Genomic DNA, 7895 nt, shown 5'->3' with positions numbered 1-7895 from the left:
AGTACTGAGCACCCAGCACCCCGAGCACTGAGCACCCAGCACCCTGAGCACTGAGCACCCAGCACCCGAGTACTGAGCACCCAGCACCCTGAGTACTGAGCACCCAGCACCCTGAGTACTGAGCACCCAGCACCCCGAGTACTGAGCACCAAGCACCCTGAGTACTGAACACCCAGCACCCTGAGCACTGAGCACTGAGCACCCTGAGCACTGAGTACTGAGCACCGAGCACCCCGAGCACTGAGCACCCAGCACCCGGAGTACTGAGCACCCAGCACGCTGAGTACTAAGCACCGAGCATCCTGAGTACAGAGCACCCAGCACCCTGAGCACTGAACACACAGCACCCTGAGTACTGAGCACCTCGAGCACTGAGCACCCAGCACCCTGAGTACTGAGCACCGAGCACCCCGAGCACTGAGCACACAGCACGCCGAGCACTGAGCACCCAGCACCCCGAGCACTGAGCACCCAGCACCCTGAGTACTGAGCACCCAGCACCCTGAGTACTGAGCACCCAGCACCCTGAGCACTGAGTACCCAGCACCCCGAGCACTGAGCACCCAGCACCCTGAATACTGAGCACCCAGCACCCTGAGCACTGAGTACCCAGCACCCTGAGCACTGAGCACCCAGCACCCTGAATACTGAGCACCCAGCACCCCGAGCCCTGAGCTCCCAGCACCCTGACTACTGAGCATCAAGCACCCTGAGCACTGAGCACCCAGCACCCTGAGCACTGAGCAGCCAGCACCCTGAGCACTGAGCACCCAACGTACTGAGCAACGAGCACCCCGAGCACTGAGCACCCAGAACCCTGAGTACTGAGCGCTCAGCACCCTGAGTACTGAGCACCCAGCACCCCGAGCACTGAGCACCCAGCACCCCGAGCACTGAGCACCCAGCACCCCGAGCACTGAGCACCCAGCACCGTGAGTACTGAGCACCCAGCACCCTGAAAACTGAGCACCGAGCACCCCGAGCACTGAGCACCGGGCACCCCGAGCACTGAGCACCCAGCACCCTGAGTACTGAGCACCCAGCACCCTAAGTATTGAGCACTGACCACTGAGCTCCCTGAGCACTGAGCACCCAGCACCCTGAGCACTGAGCACCCAGCATCCTGAGCACTGAGTACTGAGCACCCAGCACCCCAAACACTGAGCACCGAGCACCCTGAGAACTGAGCACCGAGCACCCTGAGTACTGAGCAGCCAGCACCATGAGTACTGAGCACCGAGCACCCAGAGTACTGAGCAACCTGAGTACTGAGCACCCAGCACCCTGAGAATGAGCACCCAGCACCCTGAGCACTGAGTAGCCAGCACCCTGAGCACTGAGCACCCAGCACCCTGAGCACTGAGCACACAGCACCCTGAGCACTGAGCACCCAGCACCCTGAGTACTGAGCACTGAGCACCCAGCACCCCGAGCACTGAGCACCCAGCACCCTGAGTACTGAGCACTGAGCACCCAGCACCCCGAGTACTGAGCACCAAGCACCCTGAGTACTGAACACCCAGCACCCTGAGCACTGAGCACTGAGCACCCTGAGCACTGAGTACTGAGCACCGAGCACCCCGAGCACTGAGCACCCAGCACCCCGAGTACTAAGCACCGAGCATCCTGAGTACTGAGCACCCAGCACCCTGAGCACTGAACACACAGCACCCTGAGTACTGAGCACATCGAGCACTGAGCACCCAGCACCCTGAGTACTGAGCACCGAGCACCCCGAGCACTGAGCACCCAGCACCCCGAGCACTGAGCACCCAGCACCCCGAGCACTGAGCACCCAGCACCCTGAGTACTGAGCACCCAGCACCCTGAGTACTGAGCACCCAGCGTACTGAGCACCGAGCACCCAGCACCCTGAGTACTGAGCACCCAGCACCCTGAGCACTGAGCACCCACCACCCTGAGTACTGAGCACTGAGCACGCCGAGTATTGAGCACCGGGCACCCCGAGCACTAAGCACCCAGCACCCAGAGCACCGAGCACCCAGCACCCTGAGCACTGAGCACCCAGCACCCTGAGCACTGAGCACCCAGCACCCTGAGCACTGAGCACCCGGCACCCTGAGCACTGAGCACCCAGCACCCTGAGCACTGAGCACCCAGCACCCTGAGTACTGAGCACCCAACGTACTGAGCACCGAGTACCCTGAGCACTGAGCACCCAGAACCCCGAGTACTGAGCACCGGGCACCCCGAGCACTAAGCACCCAGCACCCCGAGCACCGAGCACCCAGCACCCTGAGCACTGAGCACCGAGCACCCTGAGTACTGAGCACCCAGCACCCTGAGTACTGAGCACCCAGCGTACTGAGCACCGAGCACCCAGCACCCTGAGTACTGAGCACCCAGCACCCTGAGCACTGAGCACCCAGCGCCCTGAGTACTGAGCACCGGGCACCCCGAGCACTAAGCACCCAGCACCCAGAGCACCGAGCACCCAGCACCCTGAGCACTGAGCACCCAGCACCCTGAGCACTGAGCACCCAGCACCCTGAGCACTGAGCACCTAGCACCCTGAGCACTGAGCACCCAGCACCCTGAGTTCTGAGCACCCAACGTACTGAGCACCTAGTACCCTGAGAACTGAGCACCCAGAACCCCGAGTACTGAGCACCGGGCACCCCGAGCACTAAGCACCCAGCACCCTGAGCACTGAGCACCGAGCACCCCAAGCACTGAGCACCCAGCACCCGGAGTACTGAGCACCCAGCACCCTGAGTACTAAGCACCGAGCACCCTGAGTACTGAGCACCCAGCACCCTGAGCACTGAACACACAGCACCCTGAGTACTGAGCACCTAGAGGACTGAGCACCCAGCACCCTGAGTACTGAGCACCGAGCACCTCGAGCACTGAGCACCCAGCACCGCGAGCACTGAGCACCCAGCACCCCGAGCACAGAGCACCCAGCACCCTGAGTACTGAGCACGCAGCACCCTGAGTACTGAGCACCCAGCACCCCGAGCACTGAGCACCCAGCACCCTGAGCACTGAGCACCCAGCACCCGAGTACTGAGCACCCAGCACCCTGAGTACTGAGCACCCAGCACCCTGAGTACTGAGCAACCAGCACCCCGAGTACTGAGCACCAAGCACCCTGAGTACTGAACACCCAGCACCCTGAGCACTGAGCACTGAGCACCCTGAGCACTGAGTACTGAGCACCGAGCACCCCGAGCACTGAGCACCCAGCACCCGGAGTACTGAGCACCCAGCACGCTGAGTACTAAGCACCGAGCATCCTGAGTACTGAGCACCCAGCACCCTGAGCACTGAACACACAGCACCCTGAGTACTGAGCACCTCGAGCACTGAGCACCCAGCACCCTGAGTACTGAGCACCGAGCACCCCGAGCACTGAGCACCCAGCACGCCGAGCACTGAGCACCCAGCACCCCGAGCACTGAGCACCCAGCACCCTGAGTACTGAGCACCCAGCACCCTGAGTACTGAGCACCCAGCACCCTGAGCACTGAGTACCCAGCGCCCCGAGCACTGAGCACCCAGCACCCTGAATACTGAGCACCCAGCACCCTGAGCACTGAGTACCCAGCACCCTGAGCACTGAGCACCCAGCACCCTGAATACTGAGCACCCAGCACCCCGAGCCCTGAGCTCCCAGCACCCTGAGTACTGAGCATCAAGCACCCTGAGCACTGAGCACCCAGCACCCTGAGCACTGAGCAGCCAGCACCCTGAGCACTGAGCACCCAACGTACTGAGCAACGAGCACCCCTAGCACTGAGCAGCCAGAACCCTGAGTACTGAGCGCTCAGCACCCTGAGTACTGAGCACCCAGCACCCCGAGCACTGAGCACCCAGCACCCCGAGCACTGAGCACCCAGCACCCCGAGCACTGAGCACCCAGCACCGTGAGTACTGAGCACCCAGCACCCTGAAAACTGAGCACCGAGCACCCCGAGCACTGAGCACCGGGCACCCCGAGCACTGAGCACCCAGCACATTGAGTACTGAGCACCCAGCACCCTAAGTATTGAGCACTGACCACTGAGCTCCCTGAGCACTGAGCACCCAGCACCCTGAGCACTGAGCACCCAGCATCCTGAGCACTGAGTACTGAGCACCCAGCACCCCAAACACTGAGCACCGAGCACCCTGAGAACTGAGCACCGAGCACCCTGAGTACTGAGCAGCCAGCACCATGAGTACTGAGCACCGAGCACCCAGAGTACTGAGCAACCTGCGTACTGAGCACCCAGCACCCTGAGAATGAGCACCCAGCACCCTGAGCACTGAGTACCCAGCACCCTGAGCACTGAGCACCCAGCACCCTGAGCACTGAGCACACAGCACCCTGAGCACTGAGCACCCAGCACCCTGAGTACTGAGCACTGAGCACCCAGCACCCCGAGCACTGAGCACCCAGCACCCTGAGTACTGAGCACTGAGCACCCAGCACCCCGAGTACTGAGCACCAAGCACCCTGAGTACTGAACACCCAGCACCCTGAGCACTGAGCACTGAGCACCCTGAGCACTGAGTACTGAGCACCGAGCACCCCGAGCACTGAGCACCCAGCACCCCGAGTACTAAGCACCGAGCATCCTGAGTACTGAGCACCCAGCACCCTGAGCACTGAACACACAGCACCCTGAGTACTGAGCACATCGAGCACTGAGCACCCAGCACCCTGAGTACTGAGCACCGAGCACCCCGAGCACTGAGCACCCAGCACCCCGAGCACTGAGCACCCAGCACCCCGAGCACTGAGCACCCAGCACCCTGAGTACTGAGCACCCAGCACCCTGAGTACTGAGCACCCAGCACCCTGAGCACTGAGAACCCAGCACCCTGAGCACTGAGCACCCAGCACCCTGAATACTGAGCACCCAGCACCCTGAGCACTGAGTACCCAGCACCCTGAGCACTGAGCACCCAGCACCCTGAGTACTGAGCACCCAGCACCAAGAGTTCTGAGCACCGAGCATCCTGAGCACTGAGCACCGAGCACCCCGAGCACTGAGCACCCAGCACACTGAGTAATGAGCACCCAGCACCCCGAGTACTGAGAACCCAGAACCGTGAGTACTGAGCACCCAGCACCCTGAGTACTGAGCACCCAGCACCCTGAGTACTGAGCACTGATCACCCTGAGCACTGAGCACCCAGCACCCTGAGTACTGAGCACCCAGCACCCTGAGTACTGAGCACCCAGCACCCTGGGCACTGAGCACCCAGCACCCTGAGTGCTGAGCACCGAGCACCCTGAGTACTGAGCACCCAGCACCCTGAGCAATGAGCACCCAGCACCCTGAGTACTGAGCACTGATCACCCTGAGCACTGAGCACCCAGCACCCTGAGTACTGAGCACCCAGCACCCTGAGTACTGAGCACCCAGCACCCTGGGCACTGAGCACCCAGCACGCTGAGTGCTGAGCACCCAGCACCCCGAGCACTGAGCATCCAGCACCCTGAGTAGTGAGCACCATGAGTACTGAGCACTGAGCACCCAGCAGCCTGAGTACTGAGCACCCTGAGGACTGAGCACCCATCACCCTGAGCACTGAGAACCCAGCAACCTGAGTACTGAGCACTGATCACCCTGAGCACTGAGCACCCAGCACCCTGAGTAATGAGCACACAGCACCCTGAGTACTGAGCACCCAGCACGCTGGGCACTGAGCACCCAGCACCCTGAGTGCTGAGCACCGAGCACCCTGAGTACTGAGCACCATGAGGACTGAGCACCCAGCACCCTGAGCACTGGGCACTGATCACCCTGAGCACTGAGCACCCAGCACCCTGAGTACTGAGCACCCAGCACCCCGAGCACTGAGCACCCAGCACCCCGAGCACTGAGCACTGAGCACCCTAAGTACTGAGCACCCTGAGTACTAAGCACCCAGCACCCTGAGTACTGAGCACCCAGCACCCTGAGCACTGAGCACCCAGCACCCTGAGTACTGAGCACCCAGCACCCCGAGTACTGAGCACCCAGCACCCTGAGTACTGACCTGAGTACTGAGCACCCAGCACCCTGAGTACTGAGCACCCAGCACCCTGAGTACTGAGCACTCAGCACCCTGAGTACTGAGCACCGAGCACCCCGAGCACTGAGCACCCAGCACCTTGAGCACTGAGCACCCAGCACCCTGAGTACTGAGCACCCAGCACCCCGAGTACTGAGCACCCAGCACCCTGAGTACTGAGCACCCAGCACCCCGAGCACTGAGCACCCAGCACCCTGAGTACTGAGGACCCAGCACCCTGAGCACTGAGCACCCAGCACCCTGAGTACTGAGCACCCAGCACCCTGAGTACTGAGCACCCAGCACCCTGAGTACTGAGCACCCAGCACCCTGAGTACTGAGCACCCAGCACCCTGAGCACTGAGCACCCAGCACCCTGAGCACTGAGCACCCAGCACCCCGAGCACTGCGCACCCAGCACCCTGAGTACTGAGCACCCAGCACCCTGAGCACTGAGCACCCAGCACCCTGAGCACTGAGCACCCAGCACCCTGAGTACTGAGCACCCAGCACCCTGAGTAGTGAGCACCCAACGTACTGAGCACCGAGCACCCCGAGCACTGAGTACCCAGCACCCTGAGTACTGAGCACCGAGCCCCCCGAGCACTGCGCACCCAGCACCCTGAGTACTGAGCACTGATCACCCTGAGCACTGAGCACCCAGCACCCTGAGTACTGAGCACCCAGCACCCTGAGTACTGAGCACCCAGCACCCTGGGCACTGAGCACCCAGCACCCTGAGTGCTGAGCACCGAGCACCCTGAGTACTGAGCACCATGAGGACTGAGCACCCAGCACCCTGAGCACTGGGCACTGATCACCCTGAGCACTGAGCACCCAGCACCCTGAGTACTGAGCACCCAGCACCCCGAGCACTGAGCACCCATCACCCCGAGCACTGAGCACTGAGCACCCTAAGTACTGAGCACCCTGAGTACTAAGCACCCAGCACCCTGAGTACTGAGCACCCAGCACCCTGAGCACTGAGCACCCAGCACCCTGAGTACTGAGCACCCAGCACCCCGAGTACTGAGCACCCAGCACCCTGAGTTCTGACCTGAGTACTGAGCACCCAGCACCCTGAGTACTGAGCACCCAGCACCCTGAGTACTGAGCACTCAGCACCCTGAGTACTGAGCACCGAGCACCCCGAGCACTGAGCACCCAGCACCTTGAGCACTGAGCACCCTGAGGACTGAGCACCCAGCACGCTGAGCACTGAGCACCGATCACCCTGAGCACTGAGCACCCAGCACCAAAAGCACTGAGCACCCAGCACCCTGAGTACTGAGCACCCAGCACCCCGAGTACTGAGCACCCAGCACCCTGAGTACTGAGCACCCAGCACCCCGAGCACTGAGCACCCAGCACCCTGAGTACTGAACACCCTGAGTACTGAGCACTGAGCACTGAGCACCCTGAGTACTGAGCACCCTGAGGACTGAGCACCCAGCACCCTGAGCACTGAGCACCCAGCACCCTGAGTACTGAGCACTGATCACCCTGAGCACTGAGCACCCAGCACCCCGAGCACTGAGCACCCAGCACCCTGAGTACTGAGGACCCAGCACCCTGAGCACTGAGCACCCAGCACCCTGAGTACTGAGCACCCAGCACCCTGAGTACTGAGCACCCAGCACCCTGGGCACTGAGCACCCAGCACCCTGAGTACTGAACACCGAGAACCCTGAGTACTGAGCACCCAGCACCCTGAGTCCTGAGCCCCAGCACCCTGAGCACTGAGCAACCAGCACTCTGAGCACTGAGCACCAAGCACCCTGAGTACTGAGCAACCAGCACCCTGAGTACTGAACACCCAGCCCCCTGAGCACTGAGCACTGAGCACACAGCACCCTGAGCACTGAGCACTGAGCACCCAGCACCCT

The sequence above is a fragment of the Microtus oregoni genome, unplaced genomic scaffold, assembly GCF_018167655.1.
Source record: "Microtus oregoni isolate MIOR12 unplaced genomic scaffold, Mior012 000051F_ref0000332, whole genome shotgun sequence".
NCBI classification, from domain to species: Eukaryota; Metazoa; Chordata; class Mammalia; order Rodentia; family Cricetidae; genus Microtus; species Microtus oregoni.
This window is presented reverse-complemented; position numbering follows the sequence as displayed.